Here is a 21251-nt window from a genome sequence, read left to right as displayed (position 1 = left end):
GGAAATAGGGGAGGAGGGGAGTGGATGGCTTTCATCACCGTTCTTCATCCTACAAGCAATTGTAGCACGCTGTTCGATGAATAGGAGGGCTGCATTTTCCTGTCTTTGTTTTTTTTTTAAAAATGATACACTTTTGGATGTTGAATTTTATGTATGTATCCTATCTGCTGCTATAATGTCTTATTCTTATTCTTCTTTTCCCCCATCTTTCTATCTTGATTTATATCCATTCTCTTCATGGTCTCTGTTTCCTCTTCATTCATGTGATTTTATACTTTTTGTTATACAGTTGTTGGGTGCGTAATTGTAGTTCAAAAAAATCATGTCTTGAAGAATGCTTTTGAAGATACTGATGTTTTTTTTTGTACCTACATTTTGCTATGATTTTCATGCATAAAAAAAAAATCATAAAGAACTATTAGAGTATTGATAAATAATTGGTTTAGATTTGATTTGTTCTGTTTTTACGGGCACCGACTCGGGTGAGTTTTGTCCGTGCGTGCGCCGGTGACAACTTTGTCCTTTTTTTTTTAACTTGAACGTTTAAGTTTGAAGCTCACACGTTTAGGGTTTAACCCATTAACTTGTGAGCTTGGAGCGCCGCGCACCTCCCTCGACCTCCTTAACTGACCTCCTTAACTGACTTCCGACGACTCCTGAGGCAAGAATCTGATTTTTCTGGCTGCCCTCCCTCCTTCATCCTCTGGCGACTTACCGTGAGCATCAAATCGGTGACAGCATAATTGATTTTATGAACTTGTGAATTGGTGACAACAACGTGAGTTTACAAATCTTCCGTTTTTTTGGTTCTTCCTAATGTATTCATGCTCGACATCTTGTTTATTTCGTTTTTTTCATGTGTTGGCTTATTTTCTACTGATTTGCCTCAATTTGTGCATGCTGTTCTGGAAAAATGGAACGTGGAATTTTTGTTTTATTCTATTTTCAACTGGTGTTATCATCTTGTTCATAACTTTGGGGCACCAACAAAAGCCTCTTAAAATTTTCCCATTGCAACAGGAGAATTTTGACTCTTTCTCTCTCTCTCTCTCTCTTTCTTTATATATGTATATATATATATATATATTTATGTATGTATATATCTTGGTGGCAGCTGGTAGTCAGAGTTGTCAGATGTATTTATCGTTCTGGCAGTCTCTCTCTCTTAAGAAGCTCTTGAATAGTCTCTTACACCAACTTCTGATGGTTTTAGAGTGATCCATCTAAATATCTCTCATAAGGGCTTAGATACAAATGCAGGATTTTGTTGAGTCCTTTGTTTACCATGGGCATAATGAATAATGTGTTGCTAAATTCAACGCAAAAGAGAAATCTTTCAAATGTATGTGGTTATGTTTTTTGGGGTGGTTGGATGGTGTTGAGGGTCCAATGATGGCATTGGCTTCATTTGTTTTGAGGGTCCAATGATGGCATTGGCTTCTTATTGTACATTGGCTTCATTTGTTTTTTCTTCTTGTAGAAATAAAGCATGCACGAGAGTAGAAGAAAGCACACCAAGGTAACGTGGAAAACCCTCAACACGAGGGAAGAAAAACCACGGGTGAGGATGTCTGACGCCCACTAGCAGCCAGACACTCTCTCTCTTAGAAACTTCATTAACTCAAAGATTAGGGTTTACAAAGATATAAGTAGTCCTAATTAGGACAAACCGGATCGGGTAAGGATCCAGACCCAAACAACAAAACCCGTCAACACTCCTCCTCAAGTTGGGCATACATATCAAACATGCCCAACTTGGATACATTTCTCTCAAATGGAGTTACACTTAAGGCCTTGGTTAGGATATCAGCAGTTTGCTCTTCAGACTTCATGTATGGTAGCGTTAATTCCTCAGCATCAATTCTTTCTCTGATGAAGTGACGATCAATCTCCACATGCTTTGTTCGATCATGAAGAACCGGGTTGTTACCCAAGTTAATTGCAGACTTGTTATCACAATACATCCTCATAGGCCCTTCAATCTCTATTCCAATATCTGCCAGTAAGATCTTCAGCCATAACAATTCTGATACCCCAGTAGCCACAGCCCTATATTCAGCCTCTGCACTCGAGCGGGAACACACATCTTGTCTCTTGCTTCTCCAAACAACTAAATTTCCTCTCAAGTAGATGCAGTACCCTGAAGTGGATTTTCTGGTGTCAACACAGCCTGCCCAGTCTGCATCAGAATACCCTTCAACTTCAAGAGATCTTTGTTGCACATATAGAAGTCCCTTTCCGGGATTCTTCTTCAAGTAGCACAGAATTCTATCTACAGCCTTCAAGTGCATATTTGTATAGGTGCATGCATGAACTGGCTCATCACATTTACAGCAAATGTGATATCAGGTCTAGTTAGAGTGAGATAAATCAGTTTGCCAACTAAACGTTGATATCTCCCTTTAGCTTCTTCACACAACAGTTCTCCATCTTTGCTACCAAGTTTATGCCCTGCATCTATAGGAGTAGAGGCTGGTCTGCACCCCAGTTTTCCTGTCTCCTTCAATAGATCCAGGGTATACTTCCTTTGACTAAGTACAAGAGTTGTACCTGATCTAGCAATTTCAATACCCAAGAAATACTTCAGCTTACCAAGATCTTTTAGATCAAATTCAGTAGATAGTAAACCCTTTAATCTTGCTATCTCTTCCTTATCATCATCTGTAACAATCACATCATCAACATAAACCAATAGTAGAGTAACTTTACTCTCTCTTCTATTTACAAACAGGGTATGATCTCCATTTCCTTGTTTGTAGCTATGTTTCTTCATAACAAGTCTGAGCCGTTCAAACCATGCTCGGGGAGACTGTTTCAGCCCAGGCTTCTCAAAACCTGGTGGCATGCACATGTACACCTCCTCTTCGAGATATCCATTGAGAAAGGCATTTTTCACATCAAGTTGGCACATCTCCCAACCTTTCAACACCGCCAATGAAATAATAACTCTAACAGTCTTCATCTTTGCAACTGGAGCAAACGTCTCTAAGTAGTCGATCCCATATTTTTGACTGAACCCCTTGGCCACCAATCGTGCTTTGTACCTCTCAATGTTCCCATCTGGTTTATACTTAACAGTATAGACCCACTTCGACCCAACCAAGTGGGCTGCTTCAGGAATATCAACCACCTCTCATGTCTGATTTCTGTCTAAAGCTTCCATCTCTTCTTTCATTGCATGAGACCTCCTAGTGTCACCCTGAGCCTCTGTAGCATTCCTGGGAATCACAACCACAGCCAAGGAGGATACAAAACATTTATAGTCAGTGCTCAATCTAGAGTAAGATACGAAGTTACCAATAGGGTGCTGGGTACATGACCTGACACCCTTTCTCAAGGCAATAGGAAGATCCTCCTTTTTTTTTCCAGTCTGAATTTCTCTTCCAACATCTTGCTTCTGAACACGACTTGGATCATCCAAGGAAGAAGTAGGATTGGGATTCGGTGTAACCTCCTCATCATCAAACACCTTGTCAGTACAAGCTCTTCTCCTGGAATACACCTGTCCAAACATACGATTACCCTCTTGTTCTGTCACCATAGGATGCTCTCCCTCCTTCTCCTGTTCATGTACATCAGTAGTCGTCACCTCTTCATCTTTGCCAAGCACCTTGGCAACAGGATTCTCTTCATGCCTGTAATCCATAAAGTCTGTAAACTGAATTTCCTGTGTGGGAGAATACTCTTCCTTAGACATTAACTTCTCCCCCTGAAGAGAATTCTCACCAAAATAGGAGACATGTTCCAAGAATGTGACATCTTTGGTAATGTGAAGACGACCAGTGGTGGGATCTAGACATTTATAACCTTTTTGAGTGGAAGAATACCCAAGAAAGATGCCCTTAATAGATTTGGGATCAAGTTTTTTCACATTGGGGCTGTGGTTATGTATGAAACACACACATCCAAAGACTCGAGGAGCAAGGTGAAAAGGTTGACTACTCCCTGGAAGCATAGAGTAGGGAGTACGACCCTTTAGCACATGATTAGGCATGCGATTAATCAAGTAGACACTAGTAAGGATTGCATCACCCCAATAGTATTTTGGGAGATTTCTTTGGAATAATATGGCTCGAGTGACATTGAGCAACTGACGATTTTTCCTTTCAGCAACCCCATTTTGAGGGGGGGTATAACTACAGGATGTCTCATGAACAATCCCCCTCTTTCGAAAGAATTCTTCAACAGTGAGACACAGATATTCACGAGCATTATCAGACCGAAAACTCTTGACAGAATTTCCATACTGGTTTTCCACTAGGAGGATGAAGGTTTCAATAATGTGAGGCACCTCACTACGATCTTTCAACAAATACACAAAGGTACACCTTGAATAATCATCTATAAAAGTTATAAAGTATTGAAAACCACCACGAGAATGAATGCCCGAAGGCCCCCACACATCAGAATGAACCAAGGAGAAAGCTTTATTAGAACGACTATTTGAAATTGGATAAGAAGCTCTAACATGCTTCGCAAACTGACACACATCACATGATAACATGGAAATGTATAAACTAGAACATAGTTCAGGGAACAAATGTTTCAAAATCCCAAATGGGAGATGACCAAGGCATTCATGCCAAAACAAAAATAACTGACGACACTCTTCCTCCTTCTTCTCTGTCCTGCTGACTGCTGACATAAGAGCTATGACAACGCGTATAGGAAGCCGATACAGCCCATCAGACACCAAACCAATCCCAATCCTCTTCCCTGCCACCAAGTCCTACAAAACACAACGTTTTTCAGAAAATATAAGCTCACACTTCAGTTCCTTGGTAATCTTACTAACAGATAACAAATTTAAGGGAAGATGGGGAACATGCAAGGCATCATGAACTAAAAAATTATTTAACAAGGAAAGACTCCCTTTCCCTACCACAGAAGTAAAGGAACCATCGGCAAGGGACACACGTTCCCTTCCCGAGGATAGCTTGTAGTCATGGAAAAGCTTAGGGTTGCCAGTCATGTGATGAGTGGCACCGCTGTCAACAATCCATTCACCCATAGAAGAAGTACCTCTCCCCCTGAAACAGCCAATGCCTGATTGATCTTCACTTCATCTGGTGCATCTGCCTGACCAACATCAATCTTGCTCAAATATGCTCTTAGCTCACGAATCTGTTCTGTAGAAATAGAACATTTTCCATCACTCAGACTTGTTGCAGACGATACAGACTTCTTCCCACTAGAAGACCTCCCCCTACTATCATTTTTCTCTGAATACAGGTCCCAACAAAAATCCCTAGTATGACCAAGTTTTTTGCAATGTGTACATTTTCGGGAAGAACGAGGAGTTCCCACAGGGACACGACTAACATAGGCAGACTGTTCTCCCCCTTTTCATTCACTAGAGAGCATCCTCCTCTGTTCTTCAGCTTCAACTCGGGAATACACATCTTCAATACTAAATGATTCGTTAGAGTTAAGAATCTGACTCCTTATATTTTCAAATTCATCATTCAGTCCGGATAAGAAAAGGAATACCCTGTTCTCCCATTTATCGGTCATATACTGCATCTGGTCATGAGGACACCTCCATGTAATATCAGAATGATAGTCAAGGTCCTCCCACTTTGATTTCAGTGCTGCATAAAAGCCTGCAACCGAGAGAGCACCTTGTCGCAGGGAATATACATCCTTCATAAGTTGATACACCCGAACTTTTCGTTTCTTTTGACCATACATCTGCTCCAAAATAATCCACATATCCCTTGCAGTCTTCTTGCGAAGAATGAGGGGTTGGATATCAGGGGACACTAAATTAACAATCCAGGTTTTTACCTGGTTGTCTTCAAGAAACCATGTATCCCAAGCCATACTATCTGCGGCAGGTTCAACCTTTCTCCCATTCATATAGGCAATGCGTCCTCGCCCTGCAATCCCCATAGTAATTGCTGCAGACCATCGTGAATAGTTCTCCTTGGTAAGTTGGATGGTGGTAACTTGAACTGGTACATGATCAGTCCGCGCAGACACAACATCAGGTAGGTTGGTATTGACTGAAGAGGAAGACGAGTCAGCCATGATCACGAAGCGGCTGCCACGGGGTAGAGTGTGGTGGATCAACGGCAGAAGCAGTGTGAGCAACAGGAGCGGCAGGACGCAGCGGAAGCAGCAGCGTCGGGTGGAAGAGCACTGATGGCGGCAGCAGAGAACGACAGACAGATCACTGACGGCGGTAGCAGAGAACGACGGCGGCGGTAGGGAGTAGCGGACAGGGAGAATCCAGTGGAAGCAGATCACTGGACGAAACTGAGGGAGCAGGTCGCCGAAAAACAGAGTGGCAGGAACAGGGGCTTCGTGCGTCGGGCGCCAGAAAACAAGGAGGGGAACGCCAGAAAAAAGGAAGGAACCAGGTCGGACGGAACCTGACGGAGGCAGAGGCAGAGCGACGCTGGGTGGGTTGTCATTGGACGCAGGCGTCGGGTGAGGTGCAACAGCGCAGCACAGGCGTCAGGTGCAACGCACGAGAGAGGCTCCTGGTGCGTGCGGTGAACAGTGCCGGGCGATGATGAACAGTGACGGGAGAGGCTCCTGGTGCGTGCGATGAACAGTGTCGGCCGAGTCCTCCTCCAACACGAACCAAAACGAATGACCAACCAATAACGCCGGAACTTCACGGCTGTGATACCATGTAGAAAGCACACCAAGGTAACGTGAAAAACCCTCAACACGAGGGAAGAAAAACCACGGGTGAGGAGGTCTGACGCCCACTAGCAGCCAGACACTCTCTCTCTTAGAAACTTCATTAACTCAAAGATTAGGGTTTACAGAGATATAAGTAGTCCTAATTAGGACAAACCGGATCGGGTAAGGATCCACACCCGGACAACAAAACCCGTCAACACTTCTTTTGCTTGTTGTGTTCTTGTCTTCTTGATAGCTGTTCAGTTTGGGGTGGAGTTGATTGGGCTGGTCTTTTTTTTTTTTTTTTTTGTTCCCGTTCTCTCTTATGAACCCTTTGATGGGTCCCTCATGACACATTATGATGGTCTTTGGGTAACTCATCTCCACCTTTGGGTGCAAGGTCCAAGGTCCAATGGCAGGTATATATTGAGTTGCTCTGCCTTGTTTGTTAAAGATATAGTGAGCAACGTACTATGACATTCAGCAGAAGAAGTATTTTCTGTCATGAGCTACTATTTTCCAGCCAAGCCTTGTGAAGACACACATACACACACTCTCATTTATTTTTGTTAATTTTACTTTCTTTTTGTTTCACAATTATTTTAAGGTTTGATGATGGCATGTAATCTTTGAGGCCTGATTTATCATTGGTGAGAATAATAAGCTGTCACTGACAAGTGACTGAATCAAGTAACCTTTGCTTTTTGCTATGTAGTTTTTGTTTTAGTTGTTTTCTGGAAAAGTCGTTAATAATATCCTTTGTTTATACCCTTTCTCTATCACGTCTGCCCATGTGGCCTTTGTGTGTGAATTCTGCAGCCATTGAGTTTGTCATGCGGTTGGATGATGAAATGCACTGGGCGCTGAACAGTTTTTGTTGATGGAAATGTGTTTGCCTAGAAAGCTTTGTCTGACTTACAGAAACTAGCCCAATCCTCTCTCTCTCTCTCTCTCTATGTCTCTCTCCCCCCCCCCCCCCTTTTCTCTTACTGGCATTTGGTGGTGTCCGGTGGATGGAGCTGTTGGATGTACCAGAGGCACCCTCTTTTTAAAAGCTCTTTAATGGTTTCTTCCACATTTTTTGGTGGTTTTTAATGTCAATATCCCTTATAAGGGAATAGATACAAATTCAGGATTTCATTGGGTCACTCTACGTTGTTTATCATGGGCATTGTGAATAATCTTACAAATGTATGTGTGTATATTTTTGGGTAGTCTGAGGTTGTTGAGTGTCCGATGATGGCTAATAATCTTTGAGACCTGATTTTCTCTAGATGAATAATACAAGCGATCATTCTGAGGACCAATTAAAACCAGCACTTCTTTCCTCCAAGATATATGTTTCAAAGATTTTTAACTTTTAAGCTCTTTTAGTGCCCTTCAGGATCCTGTGTAAATAGGCTTCATTTGTTTTGAGTTCCTCCTTCACTTGTTATGTTTCTTACCTGGCCTTGTGGTACAACCTGATGATGGTATAACGATAGGTCCAAGGTTCGAGAACTGGCCCTCTATCCTTCTCTCTCTTTTTTATAAGCCAATCGATGGGTCTCTTGTGCCACATTATGATGGTTTCGTGTAACCCCTCTTGAACTTTGGGTGCAAGGGCTGAGATCCATTGGCAGGTATTTGTTGAGTCACTCTGCCTTGTTAGTCAAAGGTATAGTGAATAACGTACTGCAACATTCAACAGAATAATCATAACATTCTCTTTTCCATCAAAGTCTTTGAAAACCCTCTCTCTCTCTCTCTCTCTCTCTCTCTCTCTCTCTCTCTCTCTCTCTCTTTTCCTTTGCTTAATTTTATGTTGGCCTTATACTTTCTTTCGCTCGACAGTTATTTCAAGGTTCGATGATGGCATCTAATCTTTGAGACCTGATTATCATTGATGAAAATTATAAGCAGTCTCGTTGAGGACCGAGCAAACCACATAATCTTCACAACTTCACTTTTATTGAACTGTTTTCATATTTTTTGAACTTGTTAACATCTTTTCCATGCCTTCTCTTTCTATCACTGAATCTACATGCCTGCACGTCTGTCAATGTGTCCTCTGTGTGTGTGTGTTTTTTTTAATTGTGAATGCATCAAGTTTGTTGTGGTGTTGGATGATGAAATGCACTGGGCTCTGAGCATTTTTTTGTTGATGGAAATGCATTTGCCCTGAAAGCATTGTCTGACTTATAGGAGCTAACCCTGCTCCATCTCCCTGTCTCTGTCTAACCGGTAATTGGCAGTGGCTAGTAGAGTGTTGTAGCCATTGGTGTACCTATCCACCGGTTGGTCCCTTGATCTCTCTCTCTCTCTAAGCTATTCGATGACCTGTTCCACCATTTTCTGGTGGTTTAGCTTTTCAGGTGGAGTCACTCTTCTTTGTTTGTCAAGGGTATAGTGAATAAGTTACTGCATACAATGCAAAATAAAATTCTTGCTAATGTGTGTTTTTTTGGGTGGTTGGAGGTTGTTGAGGGTCTGCTGATGGCAAGTAATCTTTGTGGCCTGATTTTCATTTTATGAACATCCCAAGCATTTTTCTGAGGACAAATTAGAACTGGCACTTATCTCCTAAAAGATATATGGTTGGAAGATTTTTAAGCTATGTTAATGTCCATCAGGTGAATCTTGTGTACATTGGCTTCATTCTTTTCAATTCCTCATTTGCTTATTATGTTGTCAATAGCTATGGACTTTGGGGTTGAGTTGATGCACTGGCCTTTGGGCTATTTTTTGTTGGTTTTTTGGCTGGTGCCCTCTGTCTCTCTCTCTCTCTCTTTTATAAGCTCTTTAATGGGTCTCTTGTGCCACATTTTGATGGTTTTAGAGTAATCCATCCCATGCTTTGGGTGAAAGGGCTGATATCCAATGGCAGGTATTTGTTGAGTCACTCTGCCTTCTTTGCCAAAGGTATAGTGAATAACGTACTGCGACATTCAACTGAAAATATTTTTCTATCATGAACTACCTCTCTTATCTTTTTCTTAATTTTATTTGTGTTTTATACTTTTATTGCTTCTTTTCGTTCACAATTATTTTAAGGTTCGATGATGGCGACATTCAACTGAAAATATTTTTCTATCATGAACTACCTCTCTTATCTTTTTCTTAATTTTATTTGTGTTTTATACTTTTATTCCTTCTTTTCGTTTCACAATTATTTTAAGGTTCGATGATGGCATGTAATCTTTGAGACCTGATTTATCATTGTTGAAAATTATAAGCAGTCTCACTGAGGACCTAGTAGATCAAGTAATCTTCGCTTTTAGATATGTGGTTTTTGTCCTTTTTTTTTTTAAGTTCCTTTACACCCTTTGTCAGTTTCTTCTCTCTATCACTCTATCTTTATGCCTGTGTGGCCTCTGTGTTTATGTTGTTTGTGAATCTTGAGACCATGACTCATGGGGTTGGATGATGAAATGCACTGGGCTCTGAGCAGTTTTTGTTGATGGAAATGCATTTGCCTAGAAAGCATTGTCTGACTTATATGAGCTATATCGTTTCTCTTTGTTAGACGAGATTGCTGACCTTCTTTCTATGTGATGGAGATTGGTTTAACTGCGAATATGTTCTATGAAGTCATGTATATCTGCATACTTTTGTTGACGCAATCCTTTTTTTCCTTGCCCAAAGTGTCATTGTACCTCTCCCATGCTTAACGTTAAATAAGCCATAATGTCAGCAACTCTTGTCATTTGGGAAATTGATTTTCTAAGTCAATGCTTTTTCTGAGAGAAGTTCCCAGAAAAAATATTGTAAGGTAGCTTCTTTATTTGAGTGGTGCGACATCCTATGTCAAGGTTTTTAGTCTTAACATATATATATATATATATATTGGCAACTGCATATTGTGTCCCTTGGAAAACAAGTTGTTTTGACTTTTTCACAAATATGGAGCTTGGGATGGTCGAATGATGAAATGCACTGGGCTCTGAGAACTGTTTTGATGGAAGTGCATCTGCCTGGAAAGCATTGTCTGACTTGAACTATCTACCATGGGTATAGTGAATAAGTTACTGCATACAATGCAAAAGAAAATTCTTGATAATGTGTGTTTTTTTGGGTGGTTGGAGGGTGTTGAGGGTCTGCTGATGGCAAGTAATCTTTGTGGCCTGATTTTCATTTTATGAACATCCCAAGCATTTTTCTGAGGACAAATTAGAACTGGCACTTATCTCCTAAAAGATATATGGTTGGAAGATTTTTAAGCTATGTTAATGTCCATCAGGTGAATCTTGTGTACATTGGCTTCATTCTTTTCAATTCCTCATTTGCTTATTATGTTGTCAATAGCTATGGACTTTGGGGTTGAGTTGATGCACTGGCCTTTGGGCTATTTTTTGTTGGTTTTTTGGCTGGTGCCCTCTGTCTCTCTCTCTCTCTTTTTTATAAGCTCTTTAATGGGTCTCTTGTGCCACATTTTGATGGTTTTAGAGTAACCCATCCCATGCTTTGGGTGAAAGGGCTGATATCCAATGGCAGCAGGTATTAGGTATTTGTTGAGTCACTCTGCCTTCTTTGCCAAAGGTATAGTGAATAAGGGAAAACCAACAATACTGTCTGCAGAGCCGAATAACCTAAGGCAAGGTGACCTCAAACAGCCTCGTTTGATTGTCATGCAGTTTCCTCTTTCTATAATCTGAAAAATTCGCATCAAGCAATTTTCTTAACTGTAAAGCGTGTCTGCAATTTGAACGAACCTGATCCTCAATAGATAATTATTTAATACGGAATCCAATCTAAGCCCAATCAGATATCAATTTTTTTTATTTGGGAGGACCATTTCTATGGCAAATAGGATGTTAATTTATTTTATATTTTACTTCTTTGAAATAATATCTAGCATAAGTCAGTGTTGGCCGATACATATGTCAGGTGTAGAGTCGACATATAAATAGACAAAGATGGATTTATTTTTTAATGAAGAAAGCGATTCCAAAATGAACAATACAACTGAAAATATATATGTATATATATTATATATATATACATATATATTTAAAAGTTGTCCTTTTGAAAGCTTATGGGTGGTCAAAGCATTTTTTTTGTCAATTAATCTTCGAAATGACGTATCTGAAGTATGAAGCTGGTAGGATCTTACTCCGGCTTAGGCGACAGCCCAGTCCTAGAGTCAATCCTACTCCCCAAGATCCTCGTAGAGGGAACTTACGACACTAGGAAGAATCAAAGTGATGCTAAGCAAAATGACTCCAATATTATTGATGTAAAGCAAACTAGACTCACTCACAAATGATCTCTTGTAGCCGGATCTTAGGCACAAGACCTCTAGGAAACTACAAGAAATCTGGAAAATCTAACGAAAGCAAATAAGAATATTCAAACTTAAGCAAATCCGATTTATAGAAAAATCGGTACCTCTCCAAGGCGATCTTGCGCTTCGCCGTTCAGACTTCAGAATTCTACCACTTTTCTGATGTGTGCAGAAGATGAAAGGGATGCTGTGGCTCTAGAAGAATGCTAGCCCATGGTCACATCAATAAGACGGCTGCCATGGGAGCATCTCAAAGGAAGACGACGTCAACGCCAAGGGCGACGTTGGTTCAATTGCAAGCGTCTCCTTCCTTCACACGAACAATGCTGAAGACCAAGCTGGAACAAGGGAAGGTTCAGCCACTTCCGAAGGGGTCCTCGGCTCCAAGTGAGGCAAAGGGATGCCTCCTAGCTCAGCCCCCCTGGCTGAGTGCGTGGCAGCGCACGAAGGAGGCCTAATGTGGTGTAGACCTCAATCCACTTGGGCGACAAGTGAAGAAACCCAAGGATGCACGCCAAAAAGATTTGATGTTGCTGGAACTGGTCAAGGTCAGCTCGGTCTAGAGCTGGGGAATGACCCTAGCTACGGTCAAGAGATGTGAGCTCGGTCATCGAGCTATGGTATTCCCCTATGTGTGGCTGGTTAAGGACTGTTGGGGGAGAGGCGTGGGCTTGGACAGCTTCTACGGGTTAAGAGGGTTTAAGTTCTATGTGTGTGAGGTTTGGAAACACGTGAGCTTAGGACAAGGGCGTGAGGTATGGTTAGGCTTAGATGATTAGATGCAAGGAATATGGGGTTGGGTGATTTAGGACAGGTTGGGTCATCCAACGATGAGATAGAGAGAAGCTAGGGGCTTACACTAGAGACGTGGGACTCAAATGATGGAAAAACTGACTAATGGCCTGGGAAATAGCTAAAAGAGTGGTTCCTAAATCATGTGAGGCTCAAGAATAGGACGTGGCAGGGATCTATGGGTTAGGAAAGATTGATAGTTCCTGAATTTTCTGAGCAATCTCCACCAAATGTGGATCAAAAGTTGGCGCGACACTAGGTGGCTTTCCTGGGATCAATTAGAGCAAGTGTAGGAGATTATTAAGGGCTAAGAACTGGTTCCCGTGTGAAGTGAATCCCCTCTTGATCAAGATGAATGGTTGAGAACTAATTGAAAGGAAGGGGTATAGATCTCATACCACTTTTTGGCAAAAAATGTAGGAGGGCCGTAGATCACTCCTAGAATCTCTCTTTTCACGTCATGTGCACCTCCTTCTTTTTCTTTGACGAAATTACCCACCAAATGTTCAGCTCCTTTTCTTGCAACGGAGGACACGTCTGACCTTTGAGAGTAGTGGTCGGAATAGACCCAAATGTAGTCGGAAAAATGGCAAAGGTGGCTGGAAAACCAGAATTTTTCGGTGACTTGTATTTCGCAAACGCCTTGGCCGTTCTACGCGAAACCACCGGCGTTCTTCTTCTTTTCTCGCGCTGATTTTTCTCCTATGCTTCTTTGCTGGCTTTGATGGTATTTCACCGTGGAACGTGTTGATGAAATACTGATTTTCCAGTGAAAACTCCAGCAAGTTTCTGTGTTTTTCTTTGAAGAAAATCGACCAGACCAAATTTGAACTTTCTTTCAACGTTGGCAAGCGCGTCTCCTTTGGAATCCTTCTAAGACTTGTAAAACCTAGTTTAGAAGTGACTTCCACGCAAGGAAGATGATGGCATCTTGGCTGTGACTCAAGAGTTCCAACCCCTCCCTCGAGAAATCCAAAACTAAACTAAGCCAACACGTTACTTAGACAATTCCAAAACGGGAACGAACTAACCTTTCTTTCTTGATTCACGATGGGTTGCTGCGCTACTAGGGATGAAACCGCAGCCTCCTTTGCACGTCTAGAGCCTCTAACTCCTCTGATATGGCAGAGGAATTGCACCCAAGGCGTGCAGATCCTAGGTGAAGTCGAAGTGTTGAAAATCCCCCTAGGGCCGTGGCTCGCCTAGAGGAATCACCGCTCCTTCTTCTTCAACGTTGGAGATAAATGTGACTAGGAGGGGATGACGAGAGAGATGATGGAAGAAGAAGAGAGGAGAGGGAGACAAGAGGGGGGAGAGAGGCCAGCACGCTGGTCTTAGGAGAGTTGAGGAGAGAAGAGAGACAAGGGAGAGAGGGATTGACGTGAAGAGAGGAGAAACGTGAGGAGAGAGAGAGGCAAAAATCAAATGATCTCAAATTCCCAAAATTGCATACTCAATCCCTTGATCCAATTCAATTTATACAATTCAATTTATACAAGTGTATTCAAATCTGGATTCGAAACATGAATCCAGCCCCAAAACTCAAAATGAAATGCATAAACATAATAAAAACGATATAATCCCAAGTCACAACCCGACTAGGTAAGTAATGAATGGAATTATGCGAATGAATGAATATGTCATCAAATCGAATAGAGAAAACCAAACACTAAGTGTAACTCATGAATAAAAACTCCTCTTGAGCCATGTGAGCTCAAGATGGAAACCACTTGCTTAGCACACCCATCTAGCCTCCTCGAGCTAGGCTCAACTCGACTAGATGACCTCCCTAGACTCGCGCAAACCCGACTCTAAGGACTTAGGTTTTGGACTCGACTCAAGAACTAAACTTAGGCCTATACTGGACCAAATCCTAGGAATTTAGTTTCCTAGCCCTTGTTTCTCCATGTACCGGCCTTCCTTGCTCGAAAACCTATCCTAGAGCCGTTGCTATTCCACCCTCACCTCTCACTGCTAACGCTCTAGGTTCTAAATTTCCCATGTTCTCATTTGTTGGGACGTTGGACCCAAGAATTTCTAAGAGTTCCGTCCTAACCTCACTAGTCTCTCCTAACCCCTGCTTAGTCCTAGTGCGGGTCCTAAGTGGGCTCGTATCAAGTCCACCCTCCGTAGATCGAGCTTGCCCCCAAGCTCGTATTCCTGGAAACTGAGAGACGATCTGATCATATGTTTCCCATGAAGTGCCACTCTCATTTCCTTCCCATTCAACCAGTACTTCATGGCGAGTACTACCCTCTCTAGTGACCCACCTGTGATTCAAAATTCTTACAGGTCTTGGTGACGAATCAGGTAGAGGTTATTCTTGTTCTGGCGCTGGTCCATGATGCGGCTTCAGTCTTGAAACGTGGAAGACTGGGTGAACCTTGGCAGTTGGTGGTAACGCCAAGCGATACGCAGCCTTTCCCATCCTTTGTAGCACACGAAAAGGGCAATAATACCTTGGTAGAAGCGTCGAATATGGTTGACCCAGTAAGGACCTCTGCCTCATAGGCAACCTCTTCAACCAAACTAATTCTTCCACCTCAAATTCTCTGTCTTTTCTGCCCTTGTCATGCGCCTTCTTCATTCTCTCTTGTGCTCTCTTGATATTACGCTTCAATTCTGACAGCACTTCATCTCTGTTGCACAAACTGCAGTCCACTTCGCCATCATTAGCTGTGTTGCCCTCATAGCAAGGAATTCCTGGAGGTGGACACCCGTAAAGTGCTTCATAAGGTGTCATGCCAGTCCCAGAGTGTAGGCTGGTGTTGTAGGACCACTCAGCCCATGATAAATATCTGACCCAAGTGTTGGGTCTCTCCCCTGCATAACACCTTAGATACGTCTCTAAGGTTCGGTTGACCACCTCGCTTTGGCCATTTGTTTGCGGATGGTGTGCTGTACTGGAGTTGATCTTTGTTCCTGCCATCCTCATATACTCTTTCCAAAAGGTGCTCATGAAGATTGAATCTCGATCACAGACAATTGATCGAGGCATCCCATGGAGCTTTCCGATGTAGTCCTGGAACATAGTGGCTACCAGTGGCCCTTGGTAGTGCTTTGGCAAGGGAACAAAGTGGCTATACTTCGTTAATCTATCCACCACCACCATTACTGCTTCCTTCCCTTCAGCTTTCGGCATTGCATCTATAAAATCCATCGATATATCATGCCATGGTCTGTCAGGAATTGGAAGGGGGTTCAGTAACCCAGGAGGCTTCATCGCCTCGTACTTCTCCCTTTGACAGATGTTGCATGATTTTACATATTGTCTCACATCTGCCTTCATCCCTTCCCACCAAAATTGAACTTTAATGTGCCCAAGAGTCTTCACAACTCCCTCATGGCCTGCTTTTGGGGAGTCGTGAAAGTGCTTTAAAAGTTCTCGTTTTAATGTCGACTCCTTGGGCACCACGATTCTTCCTTTGCGACATAACTTGTCGCTTAGCAACGAAAACCTAGGAATAGACCCTGGGTTCTGTGTGAGAGAGGTCTTTAATGAGCTCAGTTCTTCATCAGAGTCCTGCTCCGCTACAATTCGACCCCAAATGTCTGACTCGAGCACTGATAAGGTCATAATATGCTCAGGCATCCTGGATAACGAATCAGCAGCTGAATTTTTCACTCATTTCTTATACTCGATCGTGAAGTCGCATCCCAACAACTTGGCTAACCATCTTTGCTGTGTTGGGGTTGAGATACGCTGCTTCACCATGTACCTCAAGCTGCTATGATCAGTCCTCACGATGAATCTCCTTCCTATCAGGTAGGGTCTCCATTTTTCTACTGCGAGGACTATCGCCAAAAGCTCCTTCTCATAGGTTGATAGCGGTTTGGCTCTGCTCGTTAGAGCTTTTGACATGAACGCTATAGGATGTCCCTCCTGACTCAGTACGGCACCAACGCCAATGTCGCTGGCGTCAGTCTCCACCACAAATTCTTTGGAGAAGTCTTGTAAAGTAAGGACTGGTGCGCTCATCATGGCGGCCTTAAGCTTTACAAAGGCTTCCTTGGCCTTGTCTGACCGTTTAAACTCCCCTTTCTTCAACATGTGTGTGAGTGGGGAAGCTATGAGGCCATATCCTTGTATAAACCTCCGATAATAACCAGTTAACCCTAAAAATCCGCATAATCCTCGAGGGTCTTTTGGTTGAGGCCACTGCTCCATCGCCATTAGTTTCTCCAGATCCACCCTCACACCATCTTCTAACATGATATGCCCCAAATAGCCTATCGATGCCTGGCCAAAACTGCACTTCGACCTATTTGCGAACAAGGTGTGCTTCTTGAGAACCTGTAAGACTATCCTAAGGTGCTCTACATGATCTAGAACAGTCTTGCTATAAACTAAGATATCATCGAAGAAAACTAAAACAAAACTCTAAAGATACTGCCTAAAAATGTCATTCATGCACCTTTGGAAGGTTGCAGGTGCATTGGTCAATCCAAACGACATAACTAAAAACTCGTAATGTCCATCATGCATCCGAAATGCCATCTTGGAGATGTCATCTTCCGCCATCCTAATCTGGTGATAACCCGCTCTAAGATCCAGCTTTGAAAATACTGTAGCTCCTATCAACTCATCCAGCAGCTCATCTATGACTGGGATAGGATGTCTGTCCTTCACAGTCGCTTCGTTTAAGGCTCCGTAGTCTACACAGAACCTCCAAGTGTTGTCTTTCTTCTTCACGAGTAGTACAGGTGAAGAGAAAGGACTCGAACTGGAACGTATAATACCTGATTCCTTCATTTCTTTTACCAATTTCTCAATCTCGGCCTTCTGAGTGTAACCATACCTGTAAGGCCTCACGTTGACTGGTTCCGTTCCATTTGTAAGGACAATTCGATGGTCATAAGACCTCTGGGGTGGTAGTCCTTTAGGCTCTTCGAATATGTCCTCATAGCCTTCGAGCACGAGCTGAACTTGAGGTGGAACTATCTCTTCTTCTATCTCCTGGGGCGTGATATCCTTGGCTACTGACACTAGCTATATTGCGGGTTGTTGCACAGTCAGGGCTCTGATGGCTGCTTTAGGTTCAATTGTAGAATTGACAGCCTTGAGGGTGATCTTGTCTTCACCACCCTCCTTAAGAAAGCTCATAAGCATGTGAGCGAAGTTCCAGGATATGTCGCCCAATGTTTCTAACCACTGAACTCCTAAGACTACATCAACGCTACCTAAAGGAACAACTAACAAATCTACTTGGAAGGGGAGACTCTGCAGTAAAAGTTCCACATTCTTACACTTGCTGTTGCAAGATAAACTAGCCCCATTCGCTACTAAGACCTTGAGAGGAGGTTGGATCTCCTTCTCACACTCGATTTCCTGTGCCACTTGATCACTCACAAAGTTGTGTGTGGCTCCTGAATCCAATAAAACTAAGACTCTCCTATTCCCTATCCTACCTAACACTCTCATCGCATTAGGCTTATCTGGGTTTGCTAGAAGATGACAAACACTATCTAGATTGGTTGTTGCCTCTGTGTCTTCACTTTGTTCCTGTGGGGATGGATCCTCATGCTCCTCTGGTTGTACCTCTTCCTCATCTGAGCTATCCTCATTGACTTCAAAAAGTTGAAGTTGCTTGCACTTATGTCCTCTCTCGTACTTTCCCTTGCAGTAAAAGCACAATCCCTTAGCAATCATCTCCTCACGGTCTTTTCTGCTGATGAATGTAGTCAGGAGATGATCACGGTTGAAGGGTTTGGTCTCTTCCCTTCTGTAAGGTGGTTGTTGTTGAGGGGTCCTAGGTGGGATTGGACGAGGTCTAGCAGGTTCAGGATATCTGGTGATCCTCCTAAGAGCTAGTTTCTTCTTCTTCTTCTTCTTCTCTTCGATGGTCCTAGCCCTAGCAAAGCACTCACCTAAGCTAGTGTACCTCTCAGTCCTCATACTGATTTGGATCTCTTCTTTTAACCCACCTATGAAGGCTGCAATGAGGGACTTTGGAGTCCAAGACACCATACTAGCTAAGTTCTCAAATTCGCCCTGATAATCTTGAATTGTAGAAGTCTGCTTCAGATTCTTCAATTCAATGTCGTAGTCTATGTACATAGACTCTCCAAACCGGTATTGCAGAACTTCCTTGAAGTGTTCCCACTCGTACACGGGCTGGTTATGCTTCTGCCATCTCCACCATCTTCGCGCTTCTCCTTCAAAGTGTAGAGATGCCGTCTGGATCCACTCAGGTTCTGGAATTAGTTGACAAGCGAAGTACTCCTCGACTTGGAAGATCCAATCCTGAGCCTCTTTCCCATTGAATCTCGGAAACTCTATCCTCACTGAAGACACTCTAGGAACCGCGGGTTGACGATTCCTCCTTTCGCGGAACTCCCTGAATTCTTCCCATTCCTCATCGATCATTCTAGTTCGAGGGGCCACATCTTGAAAGTGTGGTTGGCCTCAATATGATCCCTGTGGGAATCCCCTGGGAGCAGGTTGTTGCTCCCCTTCTTCAGGCTCTACCCTACTAGCTTGGGCCTCATAGGATCTAGGATCCATGACTGGCATTCCCCTGAATTGAGGACGTACACTAGATTCCACCTTGGGGGTTCCGGCTAGGAGTCCCTTCCCTTTACTGGCTTCTTGGGATGACTCTTGCGATCCACGTTGATTGGATGCAAGGTTAAGAGAGATGGACTTGATCATGTTCTTGAGTTCATCGATCTCATCCAATTTGTTCAATTTAGCCTTGTATTCGCCCATCTCTTGGCGCATTTGATACATCTCCCTTTCGAATTGAATCATGCGCCCAATAGTGTGGGTCTCCGTTTCTAGAACGGACTTCTCTTCATGACTTGAGCCACTTTCTTCTAGCTCGACCACCTCTTGGGCTGCGGGTTGCTTGCCCTTCCTTGTCATTGGGACGTAGGTTGTAATCCCAAAATTCACTTGATGCAAGAAAATCAAGGCAAACTATCACCTAGTTGGACTAGTCACTAATGAACGCTTCAATAAGCAAAGTTATGCCCAACTCGACTAAACCAATCAATCAACAAACAAGAAATCCTAATTATGCTAGGCTCTGGAAAATTACAGAAATGTAAAGCAAGCTTAAAATCTAATTCTAGATACTTCAAACTGAAGCAAAACAGAAATTTAACTCATGCAAATTCTAACTCTAACAAGCGACTACTCTAGCTACCCGATTATCCCAAAAACTGAAAATTTCAGAGATCTAACAACTTAGACCCTATGATATGTTTTCAAACGACGAAAGCAAGCATAGGAGACCTCCACGTTGGCTCTGATACCAAATTGGTAGGATCTTACTCCGGCTTAGGCGACAGCCCAGTCCTAGAGTCAATCCTACTCCCCAAGATCCTCGTAGAGGGAACTTACGACACTAGGAAGAATCAAAGTGATGCTAAGCAAAATGACTCCAATATTATTGATGTAAAGCAAACTAGACTCACTCACAAATGATCTCTTGTAGCCGGATCTTAGGCACAAGACCTCTAGGAAACTACAAGAAATCTGGAAAATCTAACGAAAGCAAATAAGAATATTCAAACTTAAGCAAATCCGATTTATAGAAAAATCGGTACCTCTCCAAGGCGATCTTGCGCTTCGCCGTTCAGACTTCAGAATTCTACCACTTTTCTGATGTGTGCAGAAGATGAAAGGGATGCTGTGGCTCTAGAAGAATGCTAGCCCATGGTCACATCAATAAGACGGCTGCCATGGGAGCATCTCAAAGGAAGACGATGTCAACGCCAAGGGCGACGTTGGTTCAATTGCAAGCGTCTCCTTCCTTCACACGAACAATGCTGAAGACCAAGCTGGAACAAGGGAAGGTTCAGCCGCTTCCGAAGGGGTCCTCGGCTCCAAGTGAGGCAAAGGGATGCCTCCTAGCTCAGCCCCCCTGGCTGAGTGCGTGGCAGCGCACGAAGGAGGCCTAATGTGGTGTAGACCTCAATCCACTTGGGCGACAAGTGAAGAAGCCCAAGGATGCACGCCAAAAAGATTTGATGTTGCTGGAACTGGTCAAGGTCAGCTCGGTCTAGAGCTGGGGAATGACCCTAGCTACGGTCAAGAGATGTGAGCTCGGTCATCGAGCTATGGTATTCCCCTATGTGTGGCTGGTTAAGGACAGTTGGGGGAGAGGCGTGGGCTTGGACAGCTTCTACGGGTTAAGAGGGTTTAAGTTCTATGTGTGTGAGGTTTGGAAACACGTGAGCTTAGGACAAGGGCGTGAGGTATGGTTAGGCTTAGATGATTAGATGCAAGGAATATGGGGTTGGGTGATTTAGGACAGGTTGGGTCATCCAACGATGAGATAGAGAGAAGCTAGGGGCTTACACTAGAGACGTGGGACTCAAATGATGGAAAAACTGACTAATGGCCTGGGAAATAGCTAAAAGAGTGGTTCCTAAATCATGTGAGGCTCAAGAATAGGACATGGCACGGATCTATGGGTTAGGAAAGATTGATAGTTCCTGAATTTTCTGAGCAATCTCCACCAAATGTGGATCAAAAGTTGGCGCAACACTAGGTGGCTTTCTTGGGATCAATTAGAGCAAATGTAGGAGATTATTAAGGGCTAAGAACTGGTTCCCG

The 21251-nt window shown here is 43.1% G+C and overlaps 9 non-coding genes across 9 annotated transcripts; all 9 read left to right on the top strand.

Moving 5' to 3' along the window:
* The first annotated feature begins 7472 nt into the window (after positions 1–7472).
* LOC116261639 (small nucleolar RNA snoR118) lies at positions 7473–7550 on the top strand. Its single transcript, XR_004174344.1, has one exon. It is a non-coding gene; the product is annotated as a small nucleolar RNA snoR118 (small nucleolar RNA).
* Positions 7551–7865: 315 nt separating this feature from the next.
* LOC116261624 (small nucleolar RNA R66) lies at positions 7866–7937 on the top strand. Its single transcript, XR_004174328.1, has one exon. It is a non-coding gene; the product is annotated as a small nucleolar RNA R66 (small nucleolar RNA).
* A 540-nt stretch (positions 7938–8477) lies between these two features.
* Positions 8478–8548, top strand: LOC116261621 (small nucleolar RNA R66). Its single transcript, XR_004174324.1, has one exon. It is a non-coding gene; the product is annotated as a small nucleolar RNA R66 (small nucleolar RNA).
* A 186-nt stretch (positions 8549–8734) lies between these two features.
* LOC116261642 (small nucleolar RNA snoR118) lies at positions 8735–8813 on the top strand. The gene has a single exon (XR_004174347.1). It is a non-coding gene; the product is annotated as a small nucleolar RNA snoR118 (small nucleolar RNA).
* A 288-nt stretch (positions 8814–9101) lies between these two features.
* Positions 9102–9172, top strand: LOC116261628 (small nucleolar RNA R66). The gene has a single exon (XR_004174332.1). It is a non-coding gene; the product is annotated as a small nucleolar RNA R66 (small nucleolar RNA).
* A 620-nt stretch (positions 9173–9792) lies between these two features.
* LOC116261619 (small nucleolar RNA R66) lies at positions 9793–9864 on the top strand. Its single transcript, XR_004174322.1, has one exon. It is a non-coding gene; the product is annotated as a small nucleolar RNA R66 (small nucleolar RNA).
* A 167-nt stretch (positions 9865–10031) lies between these two features.
* LOC116261638 (small nucleolar RNA snoR118) lies at positions 10032–10109 on the top strand. Its single transcript, XR_004174343.1, has one exon. It is a non-coding gene; the product is annotated as a small nucleolar RNA snoR118 (small nucleolar RNA).
* Positions 10110–10531: 422 nt separating this feature from the next.
* LOC116261645 (small nucleolar RNA snoR118) lies at positions 10532–10607 on the top strand. The gene has a single exon (XR_004174351.1). It is a non-coding gene; the product is annotated as a small nucleolar RNA snoR118 (small nucleolar RNA).
* Positions 10608–10708: 101 nt separating this feature from the next.
* On the top strand, positions 10709–10779 carry LOC116261627 (small nucleolar RNA R66). The gene has a single exon (XR_004174331.1). It is a non-coding gene; the product is annotated as a small nucleolar RNA R66 (small nucleolar RNA).
* The last annotated feature ends 10472 nt before the right edge of the window (positions 10780–21251 follow it).

The sequence above is a fragment of the Nymphaea colorata genome, chromosome 9 (genome assembly GCF_008831285.2).
Source record: "Nymphaea colorata isolate Beijing-Zhang1983 chromosome 9, ASM883128v2, whole genome shotgun sequence".
NCBI classification, from domain to species: Eukaryota; Viridiplantae; Streptophyta; class Magnoliopsida; order Nymphaeales; family Nymphaeaceae; genus Nymphaea; species Nymphaea colorata.
The sequence above is the reverse complement of the archived record's forward strand: the minus strand, read 5'-3'. Positions and strand labels throughout refer to the sequence as shown.